This window comes from Lipotes vexillifer, unplaced genomic scaffold (assembly GCF_000442215.2).
Source record: "Lipotes vexillifer unplaced genomic scaffold, Lipotes_vexillifer_v1.1 scaffold153, whole genome shotgun sequence".
In the NCBI taxonomy this organism is placed as follows: domain Eukaryota; kingdom Metazoa; phylum Chordata; class Mammalia; order Artiodactyla; family Lipotidae; genus Lipotes; species Lipotes vexillifer.
This window is the reverse complement of record NW_006774670.1, coordinates 3,402,366-3,421,339: the sequence shown is the minus strand read 5'-3', so window position 1 is coordinate 3,421,339 and position 18,974 is coordinate 3,402,366.

Genomic DNA, 18,974 nt, shown 5'->3' with positions numbered 1-18,974 from the left:
TCATCTTCATGGCCATCGTCTACGAGAGTATTATGTAACCACTGGCTTAATGACTTTTAGACACTGTGAATAGAAATGGGTGATGTTCTGACCAAATTCTCCCTTGAAACCGCGTGGGAATTAGGCGTGTCTCCAACACACAGTATGTCTCCAACACTGATAAGCAGCCTTATCTGGGAGGTGGGAGAAGTCTGGAAGAAACCTGAAGCATTTAGAAAAAGTTAAGTTCTGGAAATATTGAGGAAGTTGAAGAGGAGGCGACGTGAAGAGACGCTTATATAATATAGTCTTGTAAAGCTATAAATAACGATAGCTTTAAAAGCAAGCACAGCTCAGGGCTGGATGTTTGCAGTGAAGTAATTCTGGGTAATTCCCAGTAGCCTAGATGCCCAAACCTCAGCGAATCTTAGAGAACGTCCTACCACCCAACCGCCTTATTTTATAAATGTGCTTCTGGACTCAAGGCTGGAAGCATGGACTGGTCAGAGGACAAGAAAAAACAGATTGTCCCATGTTTGCAGAAAACCCTATACGTGCAGAATTGGGTCACCAATGTTTCTTTGAAGTGCAGTAAAAATAGTTTTTGCACTTGAAAAGACTGAGCGTGGTTCTGAGGTCTCAAATATCCCTGAGCACTTAACTGAGGACAAGACACTCTGCTAGTAACTAGGACACAAAGAGGTAGAGATCTCTGCAGTTTGTTAAAGGGCTCACCACCCATCATTCATGCACCAAATGTTTCCTGAGCACCTATTACGTACAGGTACTGAACTCGATTCCAGGGAGCTGAAAAGAGTTCACAGTCTAGCAAGGAAGACAGACATATAAATACATGACTAATAGAGTATTAAAACTATGAGATTCAACTATGTCATGTAACATGTTACATAAGGCAAGGAGCACCTGAGTGATCTTGGGAAAAGACTGGAGTAGACTTGTGGCCACAGGTGAGCAGATAATGGGGCTGGTGGCGTTCCGGACCACATTCCAGGGGATGCTACCACTTACACTCTCTTTCTTAGTAAGCCCACTCTTTTCTCTACGTGTGCACTACCCTTGCCTTGTCCTAAAACATGATCACTTTTTTCTTACCTGAATTTACTGCAAAATCCTCTTGTCTCCTGCATCCACCTGTGTCTTCTAAAATAATACATTTGTCACATGGAAGTCACATGATCTAAGTCACATAAATCTGAATCTTATCATTTCCCCGGGCCTAAAACTTTTCAAAGGTGTCTAAGACCCTCAGGATATTTAATAACATAGAATAATGAAGATGATGATAAAAACAGCAAACTTACACAGAGCTTCCTATGTACCAGGTGTTAATCCACGTGCTTTATGTGTACAATTGGTCCTCATTATTTGTGGATTCCATAGTTGTGAATTTATCTACTGGCTAGAATTTAACTGTAACTCCCAGATGAATAATTGCTGTGCTTTGGGGGTCATTTTTGGGCATGTGCAGAATGGTGAAAAAATTGGAGCGGCCTGCGATGCACGTTTCTAGCTGAGCTCAAACAAGGTAACACTCAGCCTTCTTGATTCAGCCCCATAATGTAAACCTTTCAGTGTGAAGACTTGTATGGGTCATACCATTTGTCCTGTTCTAGAACTGTATCCCCTAAACAACAAAAGTAAAAAGGAAATAACAGAATTCTACTCAAACCTGAATGAATCAGAAAGAATAGACTTTGGGGATTGCTCTGTCTACTGGCTTTAATGTTTCAGGTAATAAGAACTGTAGTGGAAGACCGAATAATATAAAATGTAACAGAAAGTGGAAAGAATAGACTTTCTTCCCAAAGCATAAAAAAAAGAACAGCTTACCTGTTGTGGAGATTGTCCATTAGGTTTCTCTAGAAGTTTAACTTCTCTTCCTGCAACCAAAAAAAAAAAAAAGAAAGTTGAAAACTGAGGTCTATAAGTTGCCTCTTTTTCACAGCCAAGTTGCATCTTGAAAGCCACAGCAGAAAGCATTTCCTGGCCCAGGCAGTGATGTGAGGGAACAGAATTCCTGGCCTAGGACATTTAGCCCAGGCAGCCAAGGGCTTTGAAATTTGTCAGCCTGAGTTTGCAGCCCAGCTTCTGATACTCAATTAATGATCAATTAACAATTTACCCAAATGTCAGTGTTTCATCTATAACATATTATAGTGAGATTTAAATGGCACAACAGGAAAGCTGCTTATCACATGCTAGGCATGTTGGAATTGTTCAATAACCAGAAGCTATTGTTAGTTGTTGCTGTTGATAAACATTACATGACAATACACCTCTTCTCTGATGGGTAAAGTTTCAACTAAGCAGAAAAATAATTCAAGGAATTTACTTCTTGGAGACATATCAAACAAAGTTTCAATGAATATATGCATAATATTTCAATAAAATACTTAATTTAGAAAACAGCTTTGCTTATAATGAAAATAACTAGGTATAGACTTTGAGAAAGTAAAGCACATGTTCAGATTTTTACCAACTTCTCTGTGATTATTAGAATAATTCACTATACATAGACAAAACTTTTTAGAGAAATGCTCTTAGCCCACTCCCAAGTAAACTACCTTTTGGGATAATGAATTCTCCCTTAAATTTATCATATAACATTAGAATGGTTATATCCTTTTGGAAATTCAATTTCATTTTCCATCAGCAATGTCTTTTCACTCAGTATTACTTCTTACTGTTTCATAATTCCTTAAAATCTAATACACTGCTCAAATGTCACATGAATGTTATTCTTAATTTTTACCAAGTACTTATAATTCAACTCAAATATTATTTGAAAAGGAAGACACAAGAGAGACAAAATCCAGGCCTTCAGAGAGCTAGCCATCTATTGGGAAGGGCAAGGAGACAAGAAAAGGTTAGGTTACAAATCACTAAAATATTAGGCAGGGTGTACATAATGCCATCAAAGGAACACAAGAGCTGAGGGGGTTCAGGATTGGGAGGTTGTGTAACTGGGCTGACAGCACCTGAACTATGCATTCATAGAAAGATGGGAAGAACTGTGGCAGATAGAAAAATGATGATGGTGAAGTGTGGAGGGAGGGCCTTCTAGGCAGAGGGAATGTGACAAAGAGAAGTCAGGAAAGGATGGGGTATTATTTAGTCACCAGATAATTCAACCCCTACTATGTGTCAGGCACCACTAAACTGCAGTGAATGGGACACCATGCTGTGTGCCCTACAGAATGCCAGCCCTATGTGCAGGAGAGTGAATATTCTGGATTGGCTGGTGTTTAAAGAACTTGGAACTTGCCATGTGGTTGCTAGACAGATATTACAACTTTCCTACAAGTGTTTTGTAGGAAACCAACGGGATGTGGCAATTCAGAGTTGCAGGTGAGAACCTCCTTAGAGTGAGGGATGGACCTTTGAAGAGGGAGCATTTAAACTGGGACCCAAAGAATGAGATGGAGCCAGGCATGCAAAGAATAGCTCTCAACAAGTCACTCCCCTTTAAGAAGCCTTAACTGGCTCTGCATTGCCTACCAATCTTTAATGTCCCCAGCTAAGCATCCAAGACCTGCCACAATATGGTACCAATTGGCCTTCCTAGATTATCCCTGAAACTCCTCTAGCCACTACTATTTCTGGCCAACCTGGATTGTTCACTGTTTTCTAAACATGTCTATATACACTTTTTCTTATTTCTATACCTTTGCACATATTGTTCCCCCCAGTTGGCATGCCTCCATGCCCATTGGTATTTTGCAGAATTCTACTGATCCTTCAAAACTCCATGAAGATTTAAAAACAATCCCACCTAAAGGTAATCATTCCATTCTTTTCATTTCCACAGAATCTTTAACTATTTGGACGGCTCTGATCACTTTCTGCCTCAGATTACAGTGTAGGTACACCTCGTTTTATTATTAGTAGTAGTATATATATTTTTTGCGGTACGTGGGCCTCTCACTGTTGTGGCCTCTCCCGTTGCAGAGCACAGGCTCCGGATGTGCTGGCTCAGCCGCCATGGCTCACAGGCCTAGCCTCTCCGCGGCATAGTGGGATCTTCCTGGACCGGGGCACAAACCCGCGTCCCCTACATCGGAAGGCGGACTCTCAACCACTGCGCCACCATGGAAGCCCCTGTGATCAGTGATCTTTGATGTTACTATTGTAACTGTTTTGCAGTGCCGCAAACCGCAGCCATGTGAGACAGCGAAATTAATTGATAAATGTTTGTGTGCTCTGTTTCACCAACCAGCTGTTCCCCATTCTCCCCTTTTCAGGCCTCCCCATTCCCTGAGACACAATATTGAAATTAGGCCAGTTAATAACCTTACAGTGGTCCCCAAGTGTTCAAGTGAAGGGAAGAGTCACACATCTCTCACTTTAAATCAAAAGCTAGAAATGATTAAGCTTAGTGAGGCAGGCATGCCAGAAGCTCAGACAGGCTGAAAGCTAGGCTTCTTGCACCAGTTAGCCAAGTTGTAAATGCAAAGGAAAAGTTCTTGAAGGAAATTAAAAATGCTACTCCAGTGAACACGTGAATGATAAGAAAGTGAAACAGGCTTATTGCTGATATGGAGAAAGTTGTAGTGGTCTGAGTGGAAGATCAAATCAGCCACAACAGTCCCTTAAGCCAAAGCCTAACCCAAGGCAAGGCTCTAATTCTCTTCAATTCTGTGAAGGCTGAGAGGTGAGGAAGCTGCGGAAGAAAAGTCTGAAGCTGGCAGAGGCTGGTTCGTGAGGTTTAGGAAAGAAGCCGTCTCCATAACATCAAAGTGCAAGGAGAAGCAGCAAGTGCTGATGGAGAAGCTGCAGCAAGTTATCCAGAAGATCTAGCTCAGATCATTAATGAAAGTGGCTACACTAAACATCAGATTTTCAACGTAGATGAAAAAGCCTTACATTGGAAGCAGCTGCCATCTAGGACTTTCATAGCTAGAGAGCAGTCAACGCTTGGCTCCAAAGCTTCAAAGGACAGGCTGCCCCCCTTATTAGGGGCTAATGCAGCTGGTGACTTTAAGGTGAAGCCAATGCTCATTTACCATTCCCAAAATCCTAGGGCCCTCAAAAGTTATGCTCAATCTACTCTGCCTGTGCTCTATACATGGAACAACAAAGCCTGGATGACGGCACATCTGTTTACAATATGGTTTGCTGACTATCTTAAGCCCACTGTTGAGACCTACTGCTCTGCAAAAAGATTCCTTTCAAAACATTATTGCTCATTGACAATGCACCTGGTCACCCAAGAGCTCTGATGGAGATGTACAACGAGATTAATGTTGTTTTCATGTCTTCTAACACAACATCCACTCTGCAGCCCATGGATCAAAAAGTAATTTTGACTTTCTAGTCTTACTATTTAAGAAATATGACTTGAAAGGCTGCTATAACTACCATAGATAGTGATTGCTCTCATGGATCTGGGTACAGTCAATTGAAAAGTCTGGGAAGGATTCACCATTCTAGATGCCATTAAGAACATTTGTGATCCACGGGAAGATGTCAAGATATCAACATACACAAGTATGGAAAAAGTTGATCCCAACCCTCGTGGATGACTTTGAGGGGTTCAAGACTTCAGCGGAGGAGAGGGTGCAGAGGAAAGGGAACCCTCTTACACTGTTGGTGGGAACATAAATTGGTGCAGCCATCATGGAGAACAGTATGGAGGTTCCTTAAAAAACCAGAAATAGAGTTACCATGTGATCAGCAATCCCACTCTTGAGCTTATATCTGGAGAATACTCTAACTCGAAAAGATACATGCACCCCAATGCTCATTGCAGCACTGTTTACAATAGCTAAGACATGGAAGCAACCTAAATGTCCATCGAAAGAGGAATGGATAAAGAAGATGTGGTACATACATACGGTGGAATACTATTCAACCATAAAAAATGAAATAATGCCATTTGCAGCAACATGGATGGACCTAGAGATTATCATACTAAGTGAAGTAAGCCAGACAGAGAAAGACAAATATCATATGATATTGCTTATATGTGAAATGTCAGACAAAGACAAATATCATATGATATCACTTATATGTGGAATCTAAAAAAAATGATACAAATGAACTTATTTACAAAACAGAAAATGACTCACAGACATAGAAAGCAAACCAAAGGAGAAAGGGAGGGGAGGGATAAATTTGGAATTTGGGATTCCAATTTCCAGACTACTATATATAAAATAGATAAACAACAGGGACCTACTGTATAGCACAGGGAACTATATTCAGTATGTTGTAATAACTTATGATGGAAAAGAATCTAAAAAAGTATACATATATATATATATATATACACACACACATACATATACACACACGTATAACTGAATGTACACCTGAAACACTGTAAATCAACTATACTTCAATTAAAAAATGAGAGAACAAAAACGAAAACAAATAATTATGATCCAGTGACATAATAGAGCTTAGAGGCAAAGCATCATGACAACGTAGGGACGAGCAATCAACCTGTCAGAAAATTCTAGAGCGACACAGCCCAATATGGTAACTACTAGCCATAGGTGGCTATTTAAATGACTAAAAATTAAGTACATTAAAAGTTCAGTTCCTGGTTACACCAGCCAGCCACATTTCAAGTGCTTGAAGGCCACATGCGGCTAGTGGCTATCGTAGCAGACAGGGTAGACACAGAACATTTTTCTCATCACAGAAAATCCTGTTAGATCGTACTGGTCTACAGGTTCTTAAATGGTGATTTTTATAGTGTTTTCAAGTACATCAAACCCCTGAAGGGATCACATTCCATGGGTCTATTAGTAAGTAGAGCCTTGCTGAGTTTGATATTTAACTAGTTATCTGTACATGGAGTGGAATTTTTACTCCAAGTTTAGTTTTCAGTTGGAGCCACCGGTGGAACTAGAAACGGGTCTTTCTTACATGTCCTGATACCGTTTGACCACAGATATTGGGGGCAAGTGCTGCTGGTGACTAACAGTCTTTGAACCTTTGGGAAAGCACTTTTGTGTCGTGAAAAGAGGGGAGAGTTCTGGAGAACTCAGAAACTCCTGAGTTTGAATTTTAGCTCCACTACTTATAGCTGTGTGGCTTCAAGCAAATCTCTCAACCTCTCTGGGCCTTTGTTTTTTCAGATGCCAGGTTTATAGATAATGCATGAATCAGGATAAGCCAGTGGCAGAAGCACAAAAATGGCAGCTGCTATTCTTCTCGTCATTCTTAATCTACAGGTGAAGAGGGGCCCTCAATGAAGATGAGGGCTGACTCTCCGCACCTCTCATTTCTTCTCATCACTGCCCTGATTTCTGGCTTTTGCGAAAGGATCTATCATTGACCAGGAACTTGAGTACCTATGAGAGGAAGAGGAATTTAAGTTCAAAGAAGGGCAAAAGGAAGAAGGGGGAAGGGAACTGGCATTTACCCAAAGCCCAGGACATGCCAGCATCCACCCACCCGCAGGCACTACCTGTCATTCAATAAACCCTCCCAAGGTCGAGGGGAAGTTGAAGGGCATGAGAAGGTGGCTGGAGGGGAAGAGGCTTGTGGGTCGTGGAAAAGGAAGCATGGTCACACATAAACCCACAGGAGTTAGGTAGAGGAGGGCTGCGAATGCCATGCTCAGGGCCCGGCTTGATGAGATTCGCAGTTCACAGTAATAACTGGCAGCAACACGTGGGACTCACAATGGGCCGAGAGTAGAGGTGGCCAAGGGGAACTGAGCCACAGCCTGTGACTTACCCACAGACAGGTTTTCATTCAGAACTTACACCATACAGTCCATCTCTGTTGCCTTCTTTAACTTCCATGAGAAGAAAAAGTTTCTCCCCAAGTGGAGTTAAATTCTAAACATGATAAGCCTGAGTTGGCACCAACGCTGGTTGCCAGAATTAACTTTTCCTTGTAATTTGTAAATGCATTCAGGCTTGTTTTCGGGTTTCCTTTTATGGGCTTCCCCCCACCCCCACCTCTCAAGCAGGGCCAATATCTGAATAGAAAGAAAAGATCTCCAGCTGGGCTCCTTTCTCCGAACTAGCTTTGCAAGCTTTGCAGCATCTTCCTTGGATACGATTCAGCTGGGGGCCTTCCCTGTATTCCAAGACGAATTCCTGCATCCTCACACAGGGGCCCTTTGTTGTCTGAGGTTATAAGAAGCTAACCACTACTTTCACAAGGAAATATCTTTTCCCAGTGTGAAGTAATGATCAAAGAGGAATGCCATTTAAACCAAGGGAAAACAAAACCGTGATTGATATCTAAAATCTCTACGGAAAAAAAGAACGACCCTAGTTACTTCAGTAAAGCACGGTCATCTGCAGTATAAAGTGTAAAATTCACTCATCTATTGATGGATTTTAAAGTTTAGTCCTTGGTACAAAGTCTAAGTACTTTTTTTAAGTATAAAAACTTCCTTTTTCTTTGGTAGCTGCTCTGCTCATAAATATCTCCAATCTTTTCCAAATGCTTAAAGAATTTTTCTCATTAAAAAAAGATGTTTGTATGTGTACATATTTATATGTAAAATACATATATATAAAATAGATGTGATTATACACAAACATGCACAAATACATACAAAGTTTGGGAAAAAGGAAGAAAAAAGCCAGCTGTAATCATAGCAATCTAACCTGTGTTAGATGCTCAGTTTTTTCCCCAGGATTTGTTTTAGTTTATGTCCATCTGCATACCTGTTTTTTTTAACATCTTTATTGGAGTATAATTGCTTTACAATGGTGTGTCAGTTTCTGCTTTAGAACAAAGTGAATCAGTTATACATATACATATGTCCCCATATCTCTTCCCTCTTGTGTCTCCCTCCCTCCCACCCTCCATATCCCACCCCTCTAGGTGGTCACAAAGCACCGAGCTGATCTCCCTGTGCTATGCAGCTGCTTCCCACTAGCTATCTATTTTACATTTGGTAGTAGACATAAGTCCATGCCACTCTCTTTGTCCCAGCTTACCCTTCCCCCTCCCCGTATCCTCAAGTCCATTCTCTAGTAGGTCTGTGTCTTTATTCCCGTATTCCCGTCTTGCCCCTAGGTTCTTCATGACCATTTTTTTTTTTTTTTTAGATTCCATATATATGTGTTAGCATACGGTATTTGTTTTTCTCTTTCTGACTTACTTCACTCTGTATGACAGACTCTAGGTCCATCCACCTCACTACAAATAACTCAATTTCATTTCTTTTTACATCCCATAAGTTTTGGTATGTTGTTTTTCCATCTTCTTTTGTCTCAAGGTATTTTTTGATTTCTTAAATTATGCATTTTGATAAGAACAGTGTTGGAGAGAGTATCACAGCCACGAGGTAAAACCATTCGGGAGCGAGGTTGGGGTGTCATGTTGATGACCGCAACAGGAGAATTAGGGATGGTGTGGTCTGATAATGTGAGATTGAAAGCTGGAATCTTAGGGAGCAGGTGTGACGGTGGTTTGGAAGTGGCAATGAGAAATAAGAGCATCTCTCTTGCCTCCAGCCTGTGCATTTCTCTAATGATTAATGATGTTGAGCATTCTTTCATGTGTTTGTTGGCAATCTGTATGTCTTCTTTGGAGAAATGTCTATTTAGGTCTTCTGCCCATTTTTGGATTGGGTTGTTTGTTTTTTTGGTATTGAGCTGCATAAGATGCTTGTAAATTTTGGAGATTAATCCTTTGTCAGTTGCTTCATTTGCAAACATTTTCTCCCATTCTGAGGGTTGTCTTTTCGTCTTGTTTATGGTTTCCTTTGCTGTGCAAAAGCTTTTAAGTTTCATGAGGTCCCATTTGTTTATTTTTGTTTTTATTTCCATTTCTCTAGGAGGTGGGTCAAAAAGGATCTTGCTGTGATTAACGTCATAGAGAGTTCTGCCTATGTTTTCCTCTAAGAGTTTTACAGTGTTTGGCCTTACATTTAGGTCCTTAATGCATTTTGAGTTTATTTTTGTGTATGGTGTTAGGGAGTGTTCTAATTTCATTCTTTTACATGTACCTGTCCAGTTTTCTCAGCACCACTTATTGAAGAGGCTGTCTTTTCTCCATTGTATATTCTTGCCTCCTTTATCGAAGATAAGGTGACCATATGTGCGTGGGTTTATCCCTGGGCTTTCTATCCTGTTCCATTGATCTATATTTCTGTTTTTGTGCCAGTAGCATACTGTCTTGATTACTGTAGCTTTGTAGTATAGTCTGAAGTTAGGGAGCCTGATTCCTCCAGCTCTGTTTTTCTTTCTCAAGATTGCTTTGGCTATTCGGGGGTCTTTTGTGTTTCCATACAAATTGTGAAATTTTTTGTTCTAGTTCTGTGAAAAATGTCAGTGGTAGTTTGATAGAGATTGTATTGAATCTGTAGATTGCTTTGGGTAGTATAGTCATTTTCACAGTATTGACTCTTCCAATCCAAGAACTGCATACCTGTTTTACACAATATATACACAACTTCAGGTCCTGCCTTTTTCCCCTTTAACATTATGTTTCAAACCTTTTCCATGACAATCCATAATGTTCATAATGATTGTTTTATTTTTTATATTTTAAAAAAAAATTTTTTTGATGTGGACCTTTTAAAACTCTTTATTGAACTTGTTACAATATCGCTTCTGTTTTATGTTTTTTTGGTTTTTTGGCCACAAGGCATGTGAGATCTTAGCTCCCTGACCAGGGATTGAACCTGCACCCCCTACATTGGAAGGTGAAGTCTCAACCACTGGGTCGCCGGGGAAGTCCTCAAAATGATATATTTATTTATTTATTTATTATTATTATTTTTTGCGGTACGCGGGCCTCTCACTGTTGTGGCCTCTCCCGTTGCGGAGCACAGGCTCCGGACGCTCAGGCTCAGCGGCCGTGGCTCACGGGCCCAGCTGCTCCGCGGCATGTGGGATCTTCCCGGACCGGGGCACGAACCCGTGTCCCCTGCATCGGCAGGCGGACTCTCAACCACTGTGCCACCAGGGAAGCCCCATAATGATATTTTTAAATGGCTTCAAATTATTCCAATTAATTATTATATAATTAATAATGGAAGATATATTATGCCAGCTAATTAACCATTTTTCTCTATCGCTTAACATTTTTGGAACTTTCCATTTTCAGTAAAGTTACCCTCCTTGCAGTTTCCAAGTTCAATGTCTATGGTGCTGACTATAAACTTTACATAATTGTAACGTGTGACATGATTTTGATTTTCTTGCCTTTCCATTTCCTAATTTTCTTCTGATACGAAGTAAAGATGATCTATATGACCCAGTCATTAGAGACAGCCGGGAGGCTGTTTCTCCATCATAAACCAGGGAATGCTGGATCTGCAACACATCACCACTCTTCAAATTCAGAGCTCTATATGGGTAAAAGACCAAGGAAAACCTGCCCAGCAATAACCTATACAGGCAGAAATCCTCTCTTCCCAAACACTTAAAGACCCTGAACAATAGATGCCAGGGAATCAGACCCAAATTTTTAACTTCTATTAAGTTAATCTTTTTTTCTCTCTCTTTGTGGCACAAGCTCTTCCCAGGCAGAGGCTTAAGATGCGTCCCTCTTAACAGCAGGGACCCCAGGAGGAACGGCTGACAGTCATCCTGTAAACCTGTAGGTGCTCCAATGCCCTTTGGATATTACCTTTTCTACTTATACAGTCCTATTCTGTCTCAGTTTTCTCACATAAGTGGCCTAAGAAGTGTGTCTCAGAGCTGCATACTGTCTCTCACACCTTCATTTACCAAGGGCAGGTGAGGGGATGAAATGGAGGCAGAGCCTGGGGGCCAAGTCACTGCAGCTGTGGGGCTGTCAGTTCACTTGTGAACAGGAGCTCAGGGAAGCTGTGGGCACAGGACTCTTCAATGGGCCCAGGAAGGCAGTGTAGTTACACTCAACAGATGTTCAAAACCCAAACTTGGGCTCTGGATCTGATGTGTGAGTGAGTGAGAGAGTGTGTGTGTGTGTGTGGGGTGGGGTGGGATGGGGTGGGATGGGGGGGGTGGTGGTGGGGTGGTGGTGGTAGTGATGGTATCTGACACTTGAATATCCAGTATGTGTTTGGTACTTGACATTCATTATTTCATTTTCTTCCCAGCAACTCTGTGACATAAGCATTACTAGCTCCGTCTTATGAATATGGAGACTGGTTTATCAAGCTTAACTAACTCATATAAGGTTACATAACTAGTAAATGGTGGAGCCAGGATTCAAAGTTCAAGCTTTTTTATTCACACCATAAAGTCTTCAATATGACAAGATTCATGTCGTCAAGCCTATCATCATGGGGGCAGGTAGGAAATGTGGGAATATGGGACACAGGAGGTCAACTAACTTGGGCTTTCCATTCATGAAGGGCCTCAATGTAGACTCTTGATGAGTATCTCCAAATATACACCCAGAGCTACACGGACAGGATTGAAAGAAAACAATGTTCATCACACAGCTTTGAACTTCAGCCCCACGTTTCCGTAGTAAATCACCAGTAGTTCCCTATGAACTAATACTTTACCTTGAGAATAGGAAAATTTTATCACCTTTATGCATGTGTGCAATATTGCAAATTTGTACAGATAAGCATTTAAAATATCCTTCAATTTTCATAATCCTGCTCTGTCGTTATTTCACTTCTTTAATATATCAGTAGCCTTGAAAACAACAACAAAGTAATCCAGGCCTCTTTCAACCTCTGAGTGACCTTGACCTGACATTATGGTTGTTCTAGAAAAACCAGGCTGTATATTAACTGTAAGTGTAATGCAAAAAAGAAAAGTTAGGGACAGGCTTCTGTGCAATTACTTCAAGAGAAATTTTCAGGGGCAGGGAGTCAACTCTCATGTACCTGTTGTAGAGACTCCACTATTTGTGATTCCTTTTAAGTATATGCATCTTAAGAACCTAAGAGCTCTTATCCCATGGATTACATACATGGTATTGACACAGGTAAGCAATCAATCACTAGCAGATTTTATTAGGATGCTACTGGTCCTCCAGCTCCTGGGCCTCTCTTTTCTTGTGTAGGCAGGCAAGGGCCCTGCTGCCAAGAGGCCATCACTCTCTGCCCCAAGCTGGCTGGCCACGCCACGACCGACTGAGACTACATGTATTAAAGGAGGGACTTGAACATGTCAATTAACCTGTCCCTCGCTAAATTTCTCCCATTCTACAGTGAGATTTGTGAAGTGTTTTGACACCCCGTGTAAGCTATTAGTCTTAGTAGAGAGAGACAATGAGAACAAATAAAGGGCTATTAAAGTTAGAGTCACAGCATTTTGGGGTGGGAAGGCCCTGAGAAAATATTACTCTAGCCCACATGTGTTACAGATTGGGAACTGCAGCCCTGAGAGGCTGTGACTGCCAGTATTACTTTTTAAAATTTATTTTAAAAATATATTATTTATTTATTTGGCTGTGTCAGGTCTTAGTTGTGGCACGTGGGATGTTCGTTGTGGCATGAGGGGTCTTTCGTTGTGGTGCACAGGCTCTCTAGTTGTGGCTTGCAGGCTCCACAGCACATGGGCTCAGTAGCTGTGGCACGTGGGTTCTCTAGTTGTGGCACGCAGGCTTCAGAGCACATGGGCTCAGTAGTTGAGGTGTGCAGGCTTAGTTGTCCTGTGGCATGTGGGATCTGAGTTTGTTCCTCCTGTAGATCCCTAATCAGGGATCGAACCAGCATCCCTTGAATTGGAAAGTGGATTCTTAACCGCTGGACCACCAGGGAAGTCCCCTGCCAGTATTATTTTTGCTACACCATGCTGCTGTCCTTGTAGAGATCTAGAGCAGGGGACAGGCCACCTGTTTTTGCTAAGTAAAGTTTTACTGGAATACAGCTATGCCCATTCATTTATGAGTTGTCTATGGCTGCTTTCGAGCTGCACAGCAGTGTCGAGTAGTCGCAACAGATGTCGTATGACCCACAAAGCCTAAAATATTTACTCTCTGGCCCTCTACAGAAAAAGTGCTGACTCTGGCTCTACAGGATGAACAAAGTAGATGAGGAGGAACCAAGCCATGCCAGAACCATGTGAGTGAACTTGGCAGTGGGTCTTTGGAGGCCTGCCAATGGGCACCTGAGTGAGCTTGGAAGCAGGTTCTCTAGCTCATATGCAGCCAGGAGATGGCCCTGGCCAACAGCTTGACTATAACCCCACGAGAGACCTTGAACCAGTGGTGCCCTGTTAACCTGTGCCTGGGTTCCTGTGAGATAACAAATGTTTGCTGTTTTAAGCTGCTAATGCAGGGGGTGGGGAGGGGGTACTTTGTTACACAGCAATAGATAACTAATACAATTGTATCTCATTAGCTGGGCTCACCTTTGCAAGGCGAGTGAAACTCTACCTCCTGGGTCAAAGTGCCATTACCATCTGCTCTGTGGAGTCTTTTGGACCCCTGGTCCCCATCTCCAAATGAAACCATCTAGGCCAACTGCTTACTTAGAATCTATCCCTTGGCCTTGTGGTCAGTTATGTAGATGTCTGTCTCTCTGGCTGGTGCTGTGTCTCATTCAATTTTGTTACCACAGAATCTGATTTAGTACCTATTATTCATAATGGAATTATAATATTTACTGAGTGCTTACTATGCATCAAGCACTTTATGTGCATTATCTCATTTAACCCTCACAACCACCTTAGGAGGAAGATACTATTTTTAAGCCCATTTATTAGGGGAGAAAGCAAAGGTTAAAGAGGTTAAGCAATCTGCCTTTTATCCTCTAGTGAGCTAGTGGGAGCACCAATATTTGAGCTCTGACTGACCCTGAAGCTGCCACATTCTGTTGACTGGGACCCAAAGTTCCAGGATATGTGGCTCCAGGCTTGGCACTGCCACATTTTTTTTTTTTTTCAGTACACGGGCCTCTCACTGCTGCGGCCTCTCCCGTTGCGGAGCACGGGCTCCGGACGCGCAGGCTCAGCAGCCGTGGCTCACGGGCCCAGCCGCTCCACAGCATGTGGGATCTTCCCAGACCGGGGCACGAACACGCGTCCCCTGCATCCGCAGGCGGACTCTCAACCACTGTGCCACCAGGGAAGCCCAGCACTGCCACATTTAACTGTGGACCCAGAAAAGTCACTCACGCAGAGGCCACCAGTGTCCTCCTTCATAAAGTAGCTATGATGATGATGATGTCCCTTTCCCATCTCTCAGAGTTACTGTGAGAAAAAGCACATGTGCTGAAATACTGATCTTTAGTTCACAGCAAATGTGGAATCAAAATGAAGTGATTTTCTGATCTTTGACCAGGCACCCATGGCAGACCTAAAAGAAGATCAGGAAAACAGGCTGAGTTGGACAGAAGTGGGAGGACACTTCAGGGAAGACCCAGAGGGAGGGGAAAAGGGACACTGGAATCTGCTTCCGACACCCCTTCCCACTTCCTGTTCCTCCCTCTCCTGCTCTTGGCATCACTGTGGACCCCGTGCCCCATCTGCAAAAATCCCCCAAACAGTGGTGGGTTGGATAATGAGGAGAAATCCTCAGTTCTTTCACACTTTGGGAGTTTTTACTGGGACTGCCCTGAGCTCTCTCCTCCCTGGAAAGCCCTCTTCATATTATCTGGCTGACTCTGACTTCTCACTACACCTCGGCCTCTTCCAGAAATAAAAGTGTCCTGGATCCCCCAGGCTGCACTAGTGGTCCTGGTTCTGAGCTCCCACAGTACCTGCCATACCTCGCACACAAGGGACTCTGAATTTTTCACAGTTGCCTCCTTAGTGTGTAGCAGAGTGCTTGACATACATTCGACTGATTTTAGATGAATAACGGAAAGAATTTTCACCCACTTCTAAGGCTGTTCTGTGCTAGAATGTAAATCCCATAAGGAAACTGCCTGGTGCTCAATCCAGCACCAGGCATGTAGTGGGAGCTCAATAAATATTTGTTAACCAGCTGGCCCTAAACGTTTGGCCTCATATTACTAGATCCAGGGCAGTATGGTTTGATTCAAGGGAGCTGAATTCAAGGAATGGCTTCGAGGTTCAGAAGACACCCCAACTGTGGCCACACTAGAATGGATTCCCAGGAGCTTCCTGGACATGGGTTCTTGTGACTTAAGTTCCTAGACTTCATGATGCTATAACATCAGTGTGTGCACTCAATCTCCAGGAAAAGCATTATCTGTCTATTCTGCTCAGACTGCAGCCAGATGACCTTGTATTTAAATTGTATGTTTCTTGGAGCAGTGATCTTCAAAAGTTAAAAAAAAAAAAAAGAGAGAGGTACTTCTGTATGGACTACCTATTTCATCTTGCTTCCTTAAATGCCACTGATACACACACACACAAATACCAAAAACCAACATTGCTTCTCTTCCAACTAACAACAAAATCCCAAGAGATCAAAAACTTCCTCAAGGTTTCCTTTCAGTATCAGTTCTGATAAGTTAGGTAAAATGGACATCCCACGAAAATAAAGAACCTGACATATTCTTAACATCAAAACCAGAAACAAATGCTGCCTAATAATCACCCAGAAAACGTGCACTGTAAGTATTTCCCACCATTACTTGGCAATCCACCTACTTTTCTAAGGGAACCAAGAACTCTGCAGACATCATCTGTCTCCATCAAGATGCCTGCACAAACCTGAGTCAGATATATCTTGCCCAGTTATTATTTTTATCTCTGCCACTTAAGCATTCCTAATCGTACGTAAGCAATTTTCCAGAAAATACTGGAAGTGTCCCTAGCTATTGTTTTTTTTCCTTCCTTCATTGTTTTTCATTAATAAATATTAGATGTCCATAAGATTAAGGTAGGAAGGATGGCAGTTTTCAAAATTTTGCATATTAAAGTTTGCTCAAAGAAAATGAAAAAATCTGGTCAAAGGAAATTTGCTTATTTGTAAGCTAAAATCAACAGCCAGCCCCACTTCCCACAGTGTGGAGTGCAACATGGAAAACCCAGTTTGTGGAAACAGTCCAAAACCAATTAAAGTAGATTTAAGTAACTGAGCATATAAAAATATGCATAACAATCCACAGATTTCTAGAGTATTTCTAGAGAGTGGTACAGGGTAGAAGGAAAACAAAACCAGAAATTGATAAGCTCTTAACCTACTTTTAATTCACTCAACTAAGTAAATATGAGACTGGCTTAAATTCCCAAATTTTCAATCCTTAATGTTTTCTTAGCCTGATATAGTAACACATAAAGTGTATTAACTTACTGTCTTTGGGGGAAAAAATACTGCTGCTTAAACCAGAGATAGCTGGAAAAGGATCCTACAATCTTCATTAGCAATAAAAGGTACATGGATGCATGGCAATAAAATCCATGAGGAGACATTTATGTGTAACCTGCTTTGGGGTAGCCTGAAGATTTCTTGACAGTATTCCCTCTCGCCAGTGGACTAATGCAGAAAATTTAACACCAGAAGAAGTTGGCATGCTTTTTAGCTTCTCTTTTTTAACAATGGGATAAAAAAAATTGTATTCCTATTTCAACTACGTTTAAAATTGTGCCAGTGCTTTGGGGGAATGCAAGAATTTTGCTCTGCGGTTCTAGCAGGTGCAAAATTTGTCGACCAATTATACCCCACAGGCAGTGGTGCAGTGGCAATGTTTAACAACTGGTTCTACAGAAAAAAAAAAAAAGTATTATAGGGGCTTCCCTGGTGGCGCAGTGGTTGAGAGTCCGCCTGCCGATGCGGGGGACGCGGGTTCGTGCCCCGGTCCGGGAAGATCCCACATGCCACGGAGCGGCTGGGCCCGTGAGCCATGGCTGCTGAGCCTGCGTGTCCAGAGCCTGTGCTCCGCAACGGGAGAGGCCACAGCAGTGAGAGGCCCGCGTACCGCAAAAACAAAAAACAAAAAAACCCCCAGTAGTTTCTTTTTATAACGAATTCCACAGGGACAACTTATTTTCACAGAATGCTTTAACTGAGTTTTGCCAGACTCTTTCGCCAGTAAGCATAGATCTGATTTGAATGTTAGTTGATATTTTCATTTGAGTTAATAAGTTAGACAAAAGTGAAAAAAAGAACACATTTCTTGGAATTTCACTTGGTTGTTAATGACTAGTCCTTTGCTGAATCAGACAACAGCTTTTAAATACTGGAAGAAAACTTCCTCTAGGAATTTTTTGGGTTATCCTCATGTAAAAGCTACAGCAAACTTTTACATTTAACTTGCATTAACATTTTCTTCATCATAGTCTTAAGTGTCGTCAAGCAACCACATATTAAATCAAGCCCGGCTTTATAGCATTCGCCACTTTCCATGGTGTAAATGCTTCTGTCATGGCTGATTTCAAGCTAGCAATGTTAGGTCCCTGAACACAAAGCTGGAGAGATGTATGGTTTTACACCATTACAGAGTGTTTCTACCACGCAGATATGATAGATGTAAATACCCTCAAGAACACAGAAAACAGTAAAATAATTAGGAAGTGATGAGTTTTGAGTATTTATTAACTTTGTTTTTACTTTAATTTACTTTAATAGAATTCAACTTTTCGTATCACCTCACAACATTTCTGAAATTCCAAAATTCCTCAGCCAGTCCTGGTGGCTCCAGCACAAGGTTTCAGGGTTCTGTCCTGAAGGGCAAAAGCATTTCTCAGACAATTTTCCCACTAACCTCCAATTAGCAGTGACCCCAGGCCCCAACTTCCCCTGCTGAGAGTTAATCAATCTCCAGGGGTGGGATGTTGGGCATTAGGTTCTCAGTAGAGTATTAACACTTAGGGAGGGAGGAAATGACTTCAGCACAGTCACATGACTCAGAGACATTACTCAGTTTCCTCACCTGTAGAATGGGGATGATGCTGTTTCTAGTGCGATTATAAGGATTAGAGATAAGGCATACAAAGGTCCTAAAATAATGCCTTGAATATAACTGTTTATTGTTAAGATAGTGGCGGGATCACTGTAAAAGACTGCTTTTCTGGACACACATGGATCCGTCAGGAAGCTGCTTCCTCTCTAATAGAGAAGCACTTTTCAAATGTGAGTGAAAGATGAGCGAGCCAGGTCACAATCAGATTTCTTGAGTATATGAAAGATTATTACCTGGCTCCCCAAATCACTATTTCATCTCTGTTCCGGAAATACAAAACCCCCGCCCC